General features: G+C 41.4%; 1 protein-coding gene across 2 annotated transcripts in view; it reads right to left on the reverse strand.

Moving 5' to 3' along the window:
* The window catches only part of LOC128761170 (histone deacetylase 7-like), a 39,356-nt gene extending 25,268 nt beyond the window's left edge, over window positions 1-14,088 (reverse strand). Inside the window, exon 1 of one of the 2 annotated variants that reach the window (XM_053869196.1) lies at window positions 13,845-14,088. The gene's annotated coding sequence lies outside the window, so the exon portion shown is untranslated. Of the gene's footprint in view, window positions 1-6,570; window positions 6,730-13,844 lie in introns of those variants that run through there. The other variant, XM_053869195.1, reaches the window with a different exon arrangement.
* Between the last annotated feature and the right edge of the window lie 3,199 nt (window positions 14,089-17,287).

The raw sequence follows: 17,287 nt of genomic DNA on the forward strand, positions 1-17,287 counted from the left end.
AACGACACAAGCACAGGCAGGTAGTGCTACGGTGGTCGCAAGTGGACACACTTCACGGACTCGTGAGTTCCATGAACCAGTTTGAGAAAGAATAAATAAGGATCAAATTATAAAAGTTCTTTGATAAACAGCATCATCAATATCAAGATGGGACACTGACAGTTTACGTGCATGTATTTTGAATAGAATACATCATTCAAACATATTTAACAGCAACATATTTCATAAATCTATACAGTTCATAGATGATTAAAAGGCTTTTATTTCATTTCACACATTTTCCATTCTTCAATGTAAATTATGCAAATTGCTAAATTCCCATCACTGTTTTAAACATTTAAAATGCAGTGTTTCCCCAACACCAAAGGGAAACACTGCATTTCATTTTTTTTCATTCCAGGATGGATAATATCCTTTAATCCTGCCAAGGAATGTCTCAGCACTGATACAAGAGTGCAGACAGACCTTTAGGAAAAAGGATTTTAAATGATTTCAAAACAAATTACAGTATGTTGTGATGTTAAGCTGTTAAACAACAGAAAAACCTGCATTACAATGAGGAGAAGTTTTAATGATGCTTTGTAAATAAGGAGAGACTAGTTTTGTGTCTCAATAATGACTGTGAAAAGATGGTGATAATAACATGAGGAAAAGTGACAGTCAGCTTCAGCATTTGTGGGTAGTGTCTGTGATGTTTCGCTCACTTAACAACAAATGTGTCAGACCACACAATTGGCAGGTTTTGCCCAAGTCACAGGCAATATCCTTAACCAGATGGAGGAGTATCTTTTGGGCTTGCTCTTGAGTGAGGGAAGAAAATTAAAGCAAGGTAGAGAGCAAAAGAACAAGACACAACTGAAAGCCAACTAAGCATTCCAACCACCATTTCCCACCAGTAAAATACAGTTATTTCATTCATACACTAAGTCATCATAACATATGTGAATACCAGATCATAAATTCACAATTTGAGTTCTTCCACTGTGTATCAAATACCTACAAGACAAAATGCAAACTCAAAAGAGAACTTGATGCTGTTTTGAGTGCTATAGTGAATGACACCTAATATCCTTAAATCCTGCCAAGGAATGTCTCAGCACTGATACAAGAGTGCAGACAGATACAGTGTGGAAAGAGACACCTTGCTTCCTCTAGGGTGCTCTGACAGGGAAATATGGAAATGTACTGAATTCTACTCCAGTCAGAGAGCGGAGCCACAAACTATTAGTCAGTGCAAGTCAATGAATTCCTGCTTAGCATTTTACTGGAGGACCTGAAAACGTTTATTACTGACATTGATGTGATCTTTGGATTTGAACACAGACACATACTGTTCATGACTTTTGCAGCAAACACAGTGGACTGTAAAACTAAATCCAAGAAGGCCAGAAACAAAATACAGCTCTGCCCCCTTGATCTGAAGAATGACTAGGAATCTGTCACCAAAAGGAACAGTTCTGGTTTGTGTTTCAGCATAACAGAATCCATGATCTCACCTAAGAAACCACAATCATCTAGTTCAATCTTACCATAGAAATCGGCACTTGAAGTATAGAAAATATGATGTTTTATCAGAGCTAGAAAGATAGTTTAATAGAACAAAACTAGCTCCAATTAGTCAAGTTTACTATCATCACAGTGATCAAGAGAGAGTTTCGCATGTTGCAGTCAGTCTTATCTTTGATCCAACACCCTCAACTGCCCTTTTTTTTCACCCCACTGACTCAATTTGACTCCTCTTTTTGCATATTGTAGTAATTAGAGATTTGTATTGCATATATAAAGTTAAATCTTTAAAGCAGCAGTGCATCAACTTCAAATAAGAATTTTAATTATTATTTTCATCAGAAGGTCGCAGTGCAAGGCAGAAAAAAATGACAAGCTGTAACTCATTTGATCACAAATCTTTGTCACTGGAATCCAACCGGTCCAGGAACAGTCAAGAGGAAACTCACCTCCTTTTGTTAGAATGAGATACCTTTTGCTTTGACAATTCAACATTCATATTTGTTACGCTTTCACAAATGTGTTGCCACCTTTTATTGACTCCAGATTCTGGCAATAATGCAGCATAGATTTGTATCTGTATTTAGGCGGTGGCAGGTGCAGGTATGACTACAAAAACTCTTAGATTAGAAAAATGATGTTCATTACAAATTCCATCAGATGGCATTTGTTATGTCCGTAGTTTGACAACAATCACAGAAACCGGATCTAGATGAAAAAAAAAAAAAGTGATACTTCCGCAGTCGATCGTTAGATGCTCGGTGGCTTAAAATAGCCCCAGGCTTACTTCTGTATTTTCGTAAAAGCATATTCAGAGAAAAACCATCATCCTCTTTCTGTGACCACACACAATCGTGCACAGACACACACACACACATCTTTCATTGCTCATTATAATGCAAGTCTGATAGGGGGGAAACTAATTCTGTAATCTGTTTTTAATCGTAACATAAAACATATTTGCCCGGAAGTCAGCAAACAATCTAAAGAGAGATTGAAGTACCAGAATATAGGATCAAAAAAGGCATTAAAAGAAAGCAATTTATTCATCTATCAACATCTAAATGTTATTCTGAGTGACCAGTTAAGAGTAAAGAAAGACAGAGCCTGGCCAACCTCCAAAAATGCTTTTTAAACAAAGTAACCTTCTGACCCTCTCTGTATCAATCGGCCTCAGGCTGATGCAAACTATATCATTTCCTTAATTCATGTTTGAAAAACTTTTGCTGGCACTGTACAAATGAAAGTGAGACGCTTCCCTTTTCTAAAGTTAGACAGGCCAAAAACATCCTCATAAAGGCAAACAGAAGAAGCCTTTTATTTTTTGTCATAAGATGTTTTCTCCATGTTGAGGGAGACAGGTGCATCCGTACTAACAGTCTGGCAACAGTTACTGTCAACACCACAGTGACATATTTGACTTTGAAGTATCAATCCATAATAATGACTTCAGTTTCTGGATCATACGTACACATTGTGAGATGAAGTGAAAGGTTTTCTTTAAATGAAGCAATAAAAAATGTTTCTGCTTTCAAACATCAACAATAAAGAAAAAAATATGCGGGACCACAAGGCAGAGGACACTGAAAGAGTCACGTGGAGAAACCAGATATGAAGAAGAAGGTACGGGCCACGCAGGTGAACAGCCTTGTGATGCGTTTGCCTCCTTATCTCTGACTTCAGAACATATAACAGGACACATGGCACAGTCCACCTTTAGCAGCCTCCCGTCAATTGTTCATTGAGCCAATAAATTAAGCTCATCCCTCCAGATTTAGTGGAATCCACAGCTGCTGCGGACATTCAGACCTTCTGCTTGTGAACAGCTGGAGTATGAATCTTCCAATGTGAGCACCCTTTTGTGCGTTCACTGTCAACACACACAGATAATAATAGTTTGCAGTTGTTTCCTTTGAGTGTACACAGCAGGTCTTTGTGTTTGCACAAGTAGGAACCGTGTGTGTGACAGTTGTGTAACCGTTTGCTGGTTTTAGCGTATAAATAGATTGCATTTGTTTCTATTGAATAACCTCCTCTATTTGCAAGTTCAAGTTGGGCTTATTTTTAGCGCCACCTGTTTGTGTACACTTGTTATTGGGAGCGGGGACACTAGCTTTGTGTATTTGTGTTTCCTGCCATTAATAGTATGACACCACTTGTTTGTACATATGCAGCATGAGCTGTGACTGACAGGAACAAGGATTTTAAATTATTTAAAAACTAATTTCCGTACGTTGTGATGTTAAGCTGTTTAACAATACGAACACTTGCATTACAGTGAGGAGAGGTTTTAATGATGCGGTGTAAATAAGGAGAGACTAGTTTTGTGTCTCAATAATGACAGTGAAAAGATGGTAATAACACTACGAGGAAAAAGTGACAGTCAGCTTCAGCGTTTGTGGGTAGTGTATGTGATGTTTCGCTCACTTAACAACAAATGTGTCAGACCACACAATTGGCAAGTTTTGCTCATGCCACAGGCAATATCCTTCACCAGGTGGAGGAGTATATTTTGTGCTTGTTCTTGAGTGAGGGAAAAATGAAATGCGAGCTCAACTTCAGGTAGAGATCAAAAGAAGAAGATACAAACTGAAAGCTAACTACGCATTCCAACTGAGAAGAGGCTCTGCAGCAGACCCAAGTCACAGGTGAGACAATGTCACTCTGTTGGCCTTTGAATGTGTCGGGATGCCCCTCGATAAGGGTTTGCAGCAGGCTGGGCGTCTTTCGAAAGGCCCCTGCAACTCAACCTCAGTTAAGCGGAGTAAAATGGATGGACAATGTTTCTGGCTCCAGCACAGTCATGAGATCAGCATGAGACGTGACTCTTGCCCAGGGGTGTGACATGTAAGAAAGAGGCTGGCACTGCTTCATCTGCAGAACAGCTGACTTCAGATGCTAGGTTTAGATTTAATTTACAAAAAAACGAAAGTGTGGATTATCCATAACATTAGCACGTACGAATCTCAACGAAGAGATCAGACATAAACAGAGCTTATCTCTGTTATGATTTTAACATGCATCACAAAGTTTGTGAGCACTGTAATGTAAATAAACTGAAACTGTCGTACACACATACAAACCAGCAGATTAAACTATTTACTGGAGATAGTTGTTGAAGAGGAGTGCACCAGCAGCCAGATGAGTTGATCTTAAATCAGGAAAAGGAAATGTGATCTAGGTCTCTGGCTGATCCAGAACACTGCACCTATTGTCAGTGCCCCGCTGTGGCTACTATGCTGAGAACACTGGGGACATTTAAAGGTTAGCTGTCCTGGGAAAGACTCAATATTCAAATTCACAACTGCCATGCAACAACACGGACGCTTGTTCACTGCCTGCACTAATAATTGGAAATCATTTCTGAGGTTAAGGGTGGGATGTCTGAAAATTCTGACAGGATCCTCATATCCATCATGAACAGCGAAACACTTATAACAGTTACAGTATTTGGGGGTTTGTGGTTTCTCCATGATGACTGTGTTGAGCATGGTATTCTGTCTAGTCCATCACAAATACACTACACGAAGATCACATCATCGATTAAAAAGGGAGCAGAATAAAGAATAATCATATCATTTCAACCCATTTTAAAAATATTTTCATTTTTCCCAACAGCTACTTCAAATTCACCCTAATTCCCTTTTTAAACCACATCCCTTTTGTATCAATATCTGTTTTTCTTCTGGGTCTTGTGCACTGAAAAGTTGTAACTTAATGAAAAACTGAATCATTAAGTGTGATAAAGTATGAAGATCATATTTTTTTTTACAATTGATGGTAAAAAACAAAAAAACAAAAAACGGTATCAACCATTTAGAATTGTAACTAATGTTCACAGAACAATGCACTCAATTGGTTATTTAAACATAATCTAAACAACAGCAAAGGAAGTAGGATTGGCAAAACTAATGTTGAGGACAGTCTCAAAGAAGAGCGAGCAAGTTGCTGAGTCTCACACGACCATCAAACACAAAAAAACTATCTGAGTTTCACAACAAAGGAAACACCTGAGGCAGCCACAACCTGCAGTGGAACGTGCTAATATTTTTGTAAGATGACACCACTAGTATGGAGTCAAAGGCTTGTTGTTGTTCTACGTTATGCCTTAGTACATGCACACTGACAAATTACACACTGCAGCAGAAGTGGAACACACCAGGTCGATTTTCACTTGGTTTTTTGAGAGGTGTCAGTATACTAAGCGTGGATTTTCCGCAAGTTGTCATACAAGAATTAGTCAAGTGTAGATTATGATGCAAATTCCTCCGTCACGGCAAACATAAAACTAATGTAACCAAACCCCTGCAACATCAACAAGGCAGTGACCTCATACTGTCCAAGAGAGAAACATGAGAGCATTAATCATGGTGAGACACCCACATACGTTGCTGTGTGAGTGCGTGTCTTCAGAGAAATGTGGGGAATGCTACATTTCACATTGTCTGTCAGACAGGGCAGAAAAGTAAAAGAGAAAGAAAAGACTACAATAATGGGGGGAAAAAAGTCACATAAGTTTCAGTTAAAGTCACATATGAACTTCAGCAACTATACACAAATATAAATCAGATTTTTTTTAAATTCAACATTATAAACCACAACGCAATTTGACACAAACTGAGGCTCTCATTCGAATCACACCCGGATGGCAGCCCCTAAAAAAAAACTCATCTAACATCCACTTCCATGCTGTGATATTAATAGTAACAGTACTACTTTCATTGCTGAATACAGGCTGTCCAGGATTTGATTGACAAGGCGGTGACCAGGCATATTCAAAGTCACCAAGTTACAAATGAGATGAATACTTTAAACACATGTTTAAAGAGAATAATTAAATAAGAATCGCATGCACACTTTAGTTGTTACTTTAGAAACGTAGTGTGTTTGCAAACCAGAGCGAATGAATTGAAAAACCACACGCTCGAATCAGCCATTTAACAAAAGCACTATCAATCCTTTATATCAGCATTCAACCTTTCACAATACTATCCTTAAAAACCAGAAGCACTTGTGTGTAGTTTGCATGCTAACACGCTAATTGTGCTAGTAAACACCGCTTACCTTGTGGAGGTGAAGTTCAAAAGCGGCATCAACAGTTGACAGAAACAACAATAGACGGGTTCAAACACTATCCCGACTGTCGCGCGAGTCTTGTGTTGACAATATAGGCGAAAGGCTCCGCAGTTGGGAGGTATGTGACTTCGTACCGCAGCCGCCCGTCAACACACATGCAGCTGTCAGCAGCTCTGAGCTTCACAGTTTCGATCTCATTCACAAGAGAAGCCGCCGCTCGCTGCCTGGCAGTGACGTCATGGTGCGCGCGCGGCCAAGCCTCTCCGTGCACGCGCTACGCTTGTGAATTTGCATGCGTGCCAGTGCAGACGTAATACAGATTATTTACCTTTCTGTCACACACGTGTGAAAAATCTATGGAAGTAAATTTGTGCCATCAGACTATTGTTTTTTTGTTTGTTTTTTTTTTGGTTTTTTTTAAATAAATCCACATTTTAAATGTCAATTACCTTTTTTTTCTGGTTCAATTTTACGATTTGAGAAAGTTACATATAGCGATTCATACCATAATTCGGTTTATTAAAAAAGTAAAATTAACTAAATAACACAATTATATAAAGTTAATATTTTGAATTTGAAAATCTGGACCTTTCTGGGTGGAATTTGCAAAAATTCCAAAAATTACCCCCAGGTGTGTGTGTGGGTGTGTGTGTGTGTGTGTGTGAGTGTGTGAAAGGTGTGTGTGCCCTGCGATGGACTCTCCACTACCTTCAACAGGACTAAGCGCTGGTTAACTGATGATGTAAGTATATTTTGAATTCTAAAAAAAAACATTTGCTAAATAATAGGGCTGGGCGATTTAGGATATTGATTATCGTGGAGAATTTTTGGATCATGTTGATTATTGGCTGTTGTGGGAAGACCAAAATAAAATAAAATAAAATAAAATAAACAACAAAAGCTGTTCACAAATTGAACAGTCTGACAGCCGAGGGGAAGAAGCTGTTCCAGTGACGGGAGGTTCTGGCCTGCATTCAGTGGCAATAAAGCAGTTAAGATATTCGCTGTAGAACTGTTTCAAAAAGTTTTACATTTCGCTCTTACTTTTTCATCTTATTTCCTGTATAAACAATCATCTCAGTAGCAACTTGACCAAAATGGCTGCCAGTTCGGTGGCGCATTTGGTGAAGAGCCGCATGAAACTTGGGATCGAGGCGCATGCTGCTCTGGAGTCACGGGTTGACCAGGCCTGGTCTACAGAGTTAATATATTTGCTCATGTCTCTTCAAAAGGCAGACAAAAAGACTGCCTGGCATGCAACTGCTACAGACCATATCACAATTTATGCCATCTCAAGTCAAGAGCTGTGTTTAATAAACAGCATCTTGGGCACATGAACTTTGTATTCCAGCGCAGCACAGGCCCACACAGCATCTCCCTGTTCACACGAGGGCTTGCCAAACATGACTAATGAGCCACCCTATTTATTTCATGTGACCAGGGCTCAGTGAGGTTTGCTGTTGTTCAGCTTATTGGAAAATTATGACCTGAGTTAAATAAATTAGTATCAACAACACGGAAGTCTATTTTCAACAACAGAATCTCCTTACTCCATCATTCTTGGCAGGACTTAACAGTCTATTCCGAAGTCATGAGGTCCACCATCGCCTGAATCATTCCAGATGCCTACGAACGGAATTTCATCCTATAGCCGCTAACCTTTTAACCTTCGCTGGCAAACAGAGCTCGGAAATTAAATCATACGTCCAAATCTGTAACAGGAACTAGGTCGGGTTTTATATTAAGAGCAGAGTTTCCTACTTCTTCACCTGTAAAAGACACTGTGTTAGAATAGGAGCTTTTAGAGAAGGTGGTATCTGATAAATAAGTGAGTATAAGATGAGAAATTTGTATTCCCAGTGAGGGCTGGTCTCCGTCAGGGTTGTGCTTTGTCCCCAAACCTGTTCTTGGTCTACATGGACAGGATTTCGAGGCGCAGCTCTGGTGAGGAGGGTTTGCGGTTTGGTGGCCTGAAGATCCAGTCTCTACTCTTTGTAGATGATTTGGTTCTGATGGCTTCATCATCGCGTGGATCGGTTTGCGTTTGAGTGTGAAGCGGCTGGGATGAGGATCAGCACCTTTAAGTCCGAGACCATGGTTCTCAACCGGAAACGGATGAATTGCTCTCTCCAGGTTGGGACTGAGATCTTGCGACAAGTGGAGAAGTATCTCGGGGTGTTGTTCTCATGTGAGGGGATTAGGGATTTGGAGATTGCTCAGCGAATTGGGGCAGCAGGGGCGGTATTGCAATCCCTTTGCCGCACTGTTGTCCATAAGAGAGAGCTGAGCCAGAAGGCAAAGCTCTATATACCGATCAATCTTCGGCCCGACCCTCACCTACGGTCATGAGCTTTGGGTCATGACCGAGAGAGCAAGGTCCCGGATACAAGCGGCTGAAATGGGTTTTCTCCGAAGCGTGGCAGGCGTCTCCCTTAGAGATAGGGTGAGAAATTCTGTCACTCGGGAGAGGCTCGGAGTAGAACCGCTGCTTCTCCACATTGAGAGGAGCATCTCATCAGGATGCCCTCTGGATGCCTCCCTTTGGAGGTGTTCCAGACACGTCCAGCTGGGAGGAGACCGAGGAGTCGACCCAGGACCAGGTGGAGAGATAACATCTCTACACTGGCCTGGGAGCGTCTCGGGATCCCCCAGTTGGAGCTGGTGGATGTCGCTTGGGAGAAGGGCGTTTGGCGTGACCTCCTGAAGCTGCTACCATCGCGACCCGGCAATGGATAAGCAGGCGACGATGGATGGATGGATGAATGGAAGATGAGAAATTTTGCTTATTTGCCTCCATACTCGTGCCAGAAGGGTGTGGTCAGCATTGAGCATGTTTACATGGTGGCTCAGAAAACCAAGTTTGGACTTTTGAAATGTGTCTACACAGCTAAGTCTGATCAGACTGGAGAGGAATTGGACTGTCTCTCAGTCGGACTACACCACCTGGATAATGAGGTTCATATCTGAACTAAGCTGGCGTGTAGCCGAGGAGCTGGACTATGACTGGACTGGGTGCTTCAGCGACACAGCGGAAGTCAATAAAACTCCTCAACAACCTTCTAAACATTCTGGAAGTCATGCCTGTAACCTGATGCAGTATGTGTGTTCCTCTGTCTCTCGGCCGATGTCTGCAGTGAACACATTACAAACCTGATGTCCGATGTCAGCTGTTCTGAAACTTGCGACGACGATGATCTGCAGGTGTGCACATTCGTAAAGGCTGTTTTGATCATCTGTTCTCACAAGAAGGTTAGGAGACATGATTTGTTGGTTTATGGAGACGATATAACCTCCATTTAGTCCTCCACTCCACGTAAATCATTCTTGGGATACAAAGACCACAGAGTCTCCGGAATGTTTTGTTTTATTCTGACTGATTCTGACTCTGGCTTCACTTAAGTTGAAGTACTTGTTTGTTAGCATGATCGCTATGTACTGCTCTTCCTTTACGCTCATTGGAACCGGAAAATCTGAAGAACTAGCGGCTATGCTCAGCATGTAACCGTACTCAAGGCCAGGTGATGCCAACACAGCAGCAGATACAGTAACAGTACACTAACATAGGGCAAAGTCTCTCAAGGAGACAGGAGCCCACTTCAGTTTCCTTGGATGGAAAACACAGTCTAAGACCAATGACAGCAAGAGGTCCTGTACTGTCCAGCACCAGATGGGGTGATCGTTGCCACTCCAGCTAAGGAACCTCTTCTAGATTCTTCAGTCAGAGCTTGCTCATGGATACTGGACACAAGACACAAGCAGCGGAAAGTGTAAATGAAGACACGTGTCAGCTCCAGGGTGAAGTTCTGAGGACTTTTCCTGGAGTCACAGGGAGCCAGGAGGAATGCAGAAGAATGCCCTCAGGGGTGGAAGAAGTTGCTGTAAAATAGTCGCGCAGTGGCCAATGTCAGGAGCAAAAGTAGCACGTGGGTGATTCAACAGCACACACAAGGACACTGTGAGCAACTCATCTTCCCACCAATCGGAGATTGTTGCATGCAATTTAAGCAGAAGTTATAACCATAACATCGGAAGGGACCAAGACAAAATGCCACAGTACTTGACTGTGGAATGTGTAGCTGTCATTTGGACAGATTTCCCGGTAACCTGAGAAGGACCAAACTTTTTTTTCCCCACCGCTCAATTCAGTTTACACACTTGGGAGTCAACACACAATGCAATCTATTTCTTTCACCTTCTATTATAAAGCATTTAGCTCTTCACTGACATGATTCCATGATGTGCTTCAAGTGTTCCAATCCAATTTTAAACTTGACATCTTAGTATGTAGCTATATTCCCTGAGCTCTACTGGACGAAATGTATATCCTCCCAGCTGAGTTTGAGACCCTTTATATTTACATTTGGATTGAGGAATAAAGCTTTGGAAGCAGTAAAATATAGAGCAGATTAAGGCAAAAAATAAGTCTAGGAATATTGATGCAGGGACTCAACTAGTGTCAAGCGCAATATTAGAACCAAAAAAGACCATGCAAGTCTTGAAAAAGACAAATTAACATTAATAAACAGATTAAATAAATGCACAAGATGAGCTGATCCTTTCTTAAAATATGATTGAAATCAGAAAAACAGAGACAGATCATATCTAAAGACTGTTTAGTTCCGGCGCCGCTTTCTCACAAAACGTGGCAGCTTTGAACTAAAAAAAGCCCCAAATCTGCATGCAGCGGTGGTCTAGCCTCAACAACCTTTCCATCAACAGCCGAACATATTGAACCCACACAGGGAGAAGAATGAACCATCGCTGTGCTGCTTTCTCTGGAAACTGATGATGCTGGAAATTTCAGCTTCACTACGCCTTCACACTCACATTTGTGGAAAAAGGTGAACACACTTCAGAGTTGGTCCTCAGAAGAGCACATTTGGAACATTTTCGATAAACTTCTGAAGGAGAGTTTTATTCATTAAACTCTGTAATATGACACAAACCATAACTCAGAGGTGCTTTAGTAATTTGAATACAAGAGCTGAATGCATTTAAAGTGCCTATGGCTTGACTCACCAAGGACTCGTGGTGAGTGGATACCAAAAAGAAAATCATTCAAAGAAATCAAAAGGAGTCTGAATGCCCTTCATAAAAAAATGGTAAACCTATGAAAAAGGCTGTCTTAGTTATGATTCAATAAAGGTTTCAGTTAGAAAGGGCTTTTGGCAAATGTATTAGTATTAGTAATGAGACATCCAAAGCTTCATACAGTTTGGTTGAGTTTAGTTTACCGTATTTTCCGGACTATAAGCCACGGTCTGAACCCTGTGGCTTATAAAATGATTGATGATAAATGGCTTATATATGGATTGTTACTAGGGCTGCTCCAATCGATCGGCCACCGATTATGAAAGGCTGATCTCGGCGTGATCGGTGAATGATCGGTGGTCAGATGCAGCATTCTTTGGGAACTTTCATAAAAGAGGTTGATGACAGCTGCTTCAGCTGAGTGTTCTCCCTGTCTCCCGGAGCATCCCCCATTTTTACAGTCTAAAGAGCGTCATGCTGGCAAAAATATTGACCTCCTCACATCAAACCGATGACATCACGGGCGGTTTATTTACCTTTAGAGTGCTCAAATTATGCTGTTTCCACCCGCGTGCCCACAGCTCTGCCAAGAGACCATCTACTGGAGGGTGGAAACTTACTTTAAATGTAAATAAGATGTGAGGAGTTCATGATTCAAGTTCAGAACATTGCTGAGATTGTTTCACGAGTCGGTCTCTATGAACTAGATGATAACTAGAAGTGATCCTCACTCATTTTCTGCAGCACCAGTGCACACGCAGCTTATGGACTGGTGCGGCTTATGTACGAAAATATGTATGATCTATTTTCCTTCGTGGGTGCGGCTAATATTCCGGTGCGCTCTATAGTCTGGAAAATATGGTAGTTATTTATATAGTGATTTTTTTTTCAAAATATAAGACACAAATTACCCGATCCACATGTCTTTAACCCTTCCATGTACTTCCTCGAAGACAAGAACTAGATAAAAGTGGTGAATGAAGTCCAATCTTACACATGATTAATGCCAGACCCTCTTCAGTCAGAGACTTTCAGATGTTCAGATGTTGGCTGACATGGTTTGGGCCACCGGAACATGAATTATCAGCAGAAATGGGCCCCTCTGGCAGCAGGGTCTAGGATGCAGATCGGATGGGTTTCTGGTCCCATGTGACCATTGCACAGCTGTGATTGGTGCCAATGCTGAAGGGGCACCTTTTCCAGTGCCCCATGAGCAGCACTTGACGGACTGATGTGCAGTTTCCTCCAAAATACAATGGTTTATATTTTATAGGTGACATATTGGAGCTTTTTTTAGCTTTGAGGTGTTGCCATTATTTATCTCTTCTCTGCTGCTTTGAAAAACAAGCACGATAAAGTCTTGAAATGAAAGAAGTGGAATACGCTTTTAAAGATCACCAGACTTCTCAGTTACGGAGAAACAAAGTCCTGTATTTTTCTGAAAACAGGTCAGGTTGTGAACATTCTTAGAACTGCGGGTGGCACACGCTTTTGCGCCGATGTTTCAGTTGACGTCCTGCTGTGCCCTGCATCCACACCAACCTCGCGCTGAGATACTGTGGGAGTCGGTAAGAGAAGAGTTATGTCCCCTGGGGCCACTTCCAGCTGACTGCTTGTCTCTTAACCCGCTGACCCACGACCTTCCCAAACTAACATTCACACCATCTCATGATTTACTGTATCTGCCGAGGATAGCTGTAGCTTTGTAGTTTTTATCTCCAGGTAGGTTACAACCACATGCTTACTTTCATCCTTGCAGTACACTGTAGACTTACTTTGCCCTAAACTGTTGGTTTGTATTTGTGTTTTGTTGAGCTTTTCTGTCATGTAGATCTGCTCCAGAGATGAATGCAGGTGATAATATGCAGACTCCAATCACTTCTTTGAAACTCTTCTGGAGGAAAGTCTCCAACATCCTTCACATTGGTCTGCATCAAACAATGTGTGCAAACAAAGATTGACTGGCCATCACGCATAGTCTGCCGCAAGCGGTCGGTGATCTCGACACATAAACCTGCCTGCACCAAACTCTCTCACTGCACACTGTTGAGTTCACTTCTGAGTGAGGGAGGGTCTGTTTCCAATTTCCTCCCAATCCTCGTGCAGAGGAGGCAACGCAAACAAAAATTGTTTTTCTGTCAGCACAGCAATGCTTCTTCAGTTGCTGCTAATGAGGGCATTTAACAGAGAAACATGAGGTCAGTGGATTTAAGAAGAAAGATATGTCGTACCAGTAACATCCAGAAAGGGTTCCTCCAGCAGTCCAGTCAATGAGAAGCAGCAGGGAGAGAAGTTTTAGTGATAGATCCTCTTTTGACAGGGGAGTGGTGCTGAAGCCCTCCAGCTCCGGCAGAGGAGGATAAACAGACTTCACACAACTGACTCTGAACTTTCTATCTTCTTCACTTCCTCTTGTGAGAGGTAAACTAACCTCCTCGCACTAAATCACTCCCTCAAATTCTCCTTTTTTCTTTCCACAGTTGCTCCGCTCTGTCAGCTCCGGTCCGTGTTCAGAGCTGCAGAGGGAGGGGGCTTGTGTGTGAGGATGTGTGTACGAGTGAGTGTTGTTTCAGAGGACCCGGGCGGGTTTTTGGCTTATGTCTGAGTGACAATAGCAGGAAGAGTTTATTTACAGTGTATCAAAACCGGTTACATAAATCGTCTGCTGAATTTAAAACATTGTTTATGCATACAGCAAAAGTTCGATGTTTAGTCTTTGTGTAGTTGACATGATCAAAACAGATTTGGATGATAATCATGTTGTGCAAAGCAGATCTTGCGAGTTCTCTTCAGATACTTTGTTTGTGTGGTGGGCAAAAGGAGAACACCTTTTCGCATTCAAATATTTACTATACCACTGTATATTTGCTGCTGCTAATAGAATACAAATTATATTCATAGAAATATTCACATTTCTTTTCTTTTCCTTTTCGAAAACCTCTCCATGATGCTGTTTCCTGATTCCTCCTGCTCACCAAAATTCAGGAAATGTTAATAAAAGGACAATGAACAAATGATTAAATTTTGGTTGAGTTCTGGGTCACCATTGGGTCCTGAATATGCCACATGGCCAGAGCTGTCTTTCCCACACAGAGGCATAAGGTCAACCGACTTCAGTTTCTACTGGGTTGTGTGAATGGATTTCTGAATCCCAATGCAACCAGATCTATACAGGTCAATTTAAGCTCATTTGAATTTCACCATTGGTGGCATTTTTTTTTCAAGCTACCATTACCTTGAAATAAATGAAAGTTGGCGCCCTGAAAACAAGTGCCTCCATCTTGCAGAAATGTCACGTGTAAAGTGAACGTATCTCAAATCAAGTGGGATAAGACTTTTTCACAAAAAATGTGACTTTAGCCTTCAGATTAGCTCAGTGTAATGATGTCAGAAAACAAGTTCGATTCCAGCGATGTGAAACTCTGGCCATCGTCTGATAGTGTCGCTTGCACAGGATCGATCTTCGATTCCTTCCTTGTCTTTAGCCGAGTCTTTCTTGCTTTGTTTTCCGCTCCTAGAATTCATATTGCATTGCATATTGTATTGGCTAGCCAGTTCTCCTCCGGTCATTTCTGGAAGTCAACACTGGAAATTCTAGCTTTACTTTTGAAAAGTGTTTCTTGAATGGAGGGTCAACGCAGAAGACATTGTCTGCATATGACTGAGAATGACATTCAAAATAAGACGTCCATTTCAGATTATTTCATTATCCAAATTCACTTGAGGTTTTGAATAAATATGGCGTGAAATGGGACTAAAATACTTGATAAACCTGAGCTGTTAGTCAATCGAGGCAGCTGCGCTGAATCATCAGTCTTATCAACCATGTTGCTCCACCGCTTACAAGCCACAGCTTGTGTGTCGGTTGAACGATCCTGCCCCTGACATTGTTGTAATCTCCAGGTCAACCGATGCACCAACACATGCAGCTTTGTAGTGTCTTTCTCGATGTCATTTTCAGGTACGATCACAGCACCAACACACCATGATTTCAAAAGCTAAACAGAGGAACTCAAAAATTCAGGAAACGTTGAAGGAGCAGATGATTGTTTCCTGCAGGATGAGTTTGGGCATTCTATGGTTTGGCTCAGGAGTGAAATGATGCAGTACATCAACGTGAGCAGAAACTTGGACATCAAGATTTTGCCCAGTTGATTCCAGTTTTATCAGGACGACTCCTCACACAATAGTCATGTCATCTAAGTCACTTTTAGGGAGCCCTTGCTCTCAGACATCTGCTGGCCAATGCTTTGATGAAGGTCACAAGCCCTGCTGACCTCCATGAGTGTGTGGTCCGGGTTCACTGCAGCTGAACTTGCAGTTATGGATCAATCTCCTGCTTCAAATGTAACTTTATACTTTGGACAAACATGCTGACCACAGAAAACTCATGTTTGGGGGTTGGGGCCCTTTGTTGAAGGAGAGGTAGCGTTTACTTGGGTTTCTCCTCAACGCACTTCAGAGAAAATGTGAAATTAAGAAGCCAACTGGTTATTGTTTTTGTTTTCAAATGTTGAATTAGTTCCCTGATACTTTTGTTGTGCACTTGCATTACATAAACAGGTTTTTCAACCCAGCCAAACACAAATACCTCACAGTCTGGCTGAGTGAAAAAAGAGGAAGTGTAGTTACTAGGCACTTCTTGGAGCGCAAGAGGAAAACAAAGCAGAATGGAAAATACGTCAACGCTGATAAGAAACAGGTTGGGGATCCTTGAGAAATACAATGGGACCTGAATCATCTGGAAACATTGGGAGACTTACGGTATCAGTAGGGAAGAGATGTAGCAAGGGGTTATGGTGTTATCTGGAGAGCAGTCGAGACGAGAAGATGAAAAGAACGGAAGATTCTTTGATCCCATTATCTGCTGGAACTGAAATAAAAGTGACACGGCGTGTCTGCAGGTTCCTGTGTCAAAGGGGTTTTGTGGGTTCCTGCGTGTCAAAGCTTTGTTTTTAATAACTTCACTGTTAACCTAAAAATCGGTGAGATGCTGGTATTTCCTTCTTATGTATAGTAATATGCATCAGAGAGTGCAGTCACTTTCAGACTCGTAGAAGAGCTTCTGATTCGCTACATAACAATAGGCCAACAGGAGAGATGTAGAGCAGCGAGTAGTGCTTTGTCTGCTTTTAGTCTTTCTCACTCGGGTAAAAAATTTCTTGGACGGAATTTTCATCACTTCAGAAAATAAATACGATGGTTTACAGGATTTGTGTGTGGACAAAGACAAAGAATTATTATTTTTTTTACCCAAAATGAGTAATGTAGAGTATATATATATATATATATACATATATATATATATATATAGTTATTTGAACAAAATTACTCATCATGCTTGTACATGGATGACAGACTGCAGTACAAACACAAATTTTACAAAATTGTCTTAAACTGAATTCAAAAACAGCGCACAGGCATCAAGTGGTCACTGTAGTGGCATCCCTAGCATTTACCAGTTGCCCAGTGCTTTCAAGTGAGCATTTAAACAAACAATATTAACACATGGTAAACAACATCTTCACCCTGCCTCTCTTCAAACGTCACCAAAGAACCATCAAAAGCAGAAGAAACTGTGTAGTACTGGCAGTGATTTGGGCAGCTTAGGTGACACTATCATGGGGATAAGCCCTCAATGTTTCTGTGGCTGAATGGAAATAATCAGACTTTC

Source organism: Synchiropus splendidus, chromosome 6 (genome assembly GCF_027744825.2).
Source record: "Synchiropus splendidus isolate RoL2022-P1 chromosome 6, RoL_Sspl_1.0, whole genome shotgun sequence".
NCBI lineage: Eukaryota > Metazoa > Chordata > Actinopteri > Syngnathiformes > Callionymidae > Synchiropus > Synchiropus splendidus.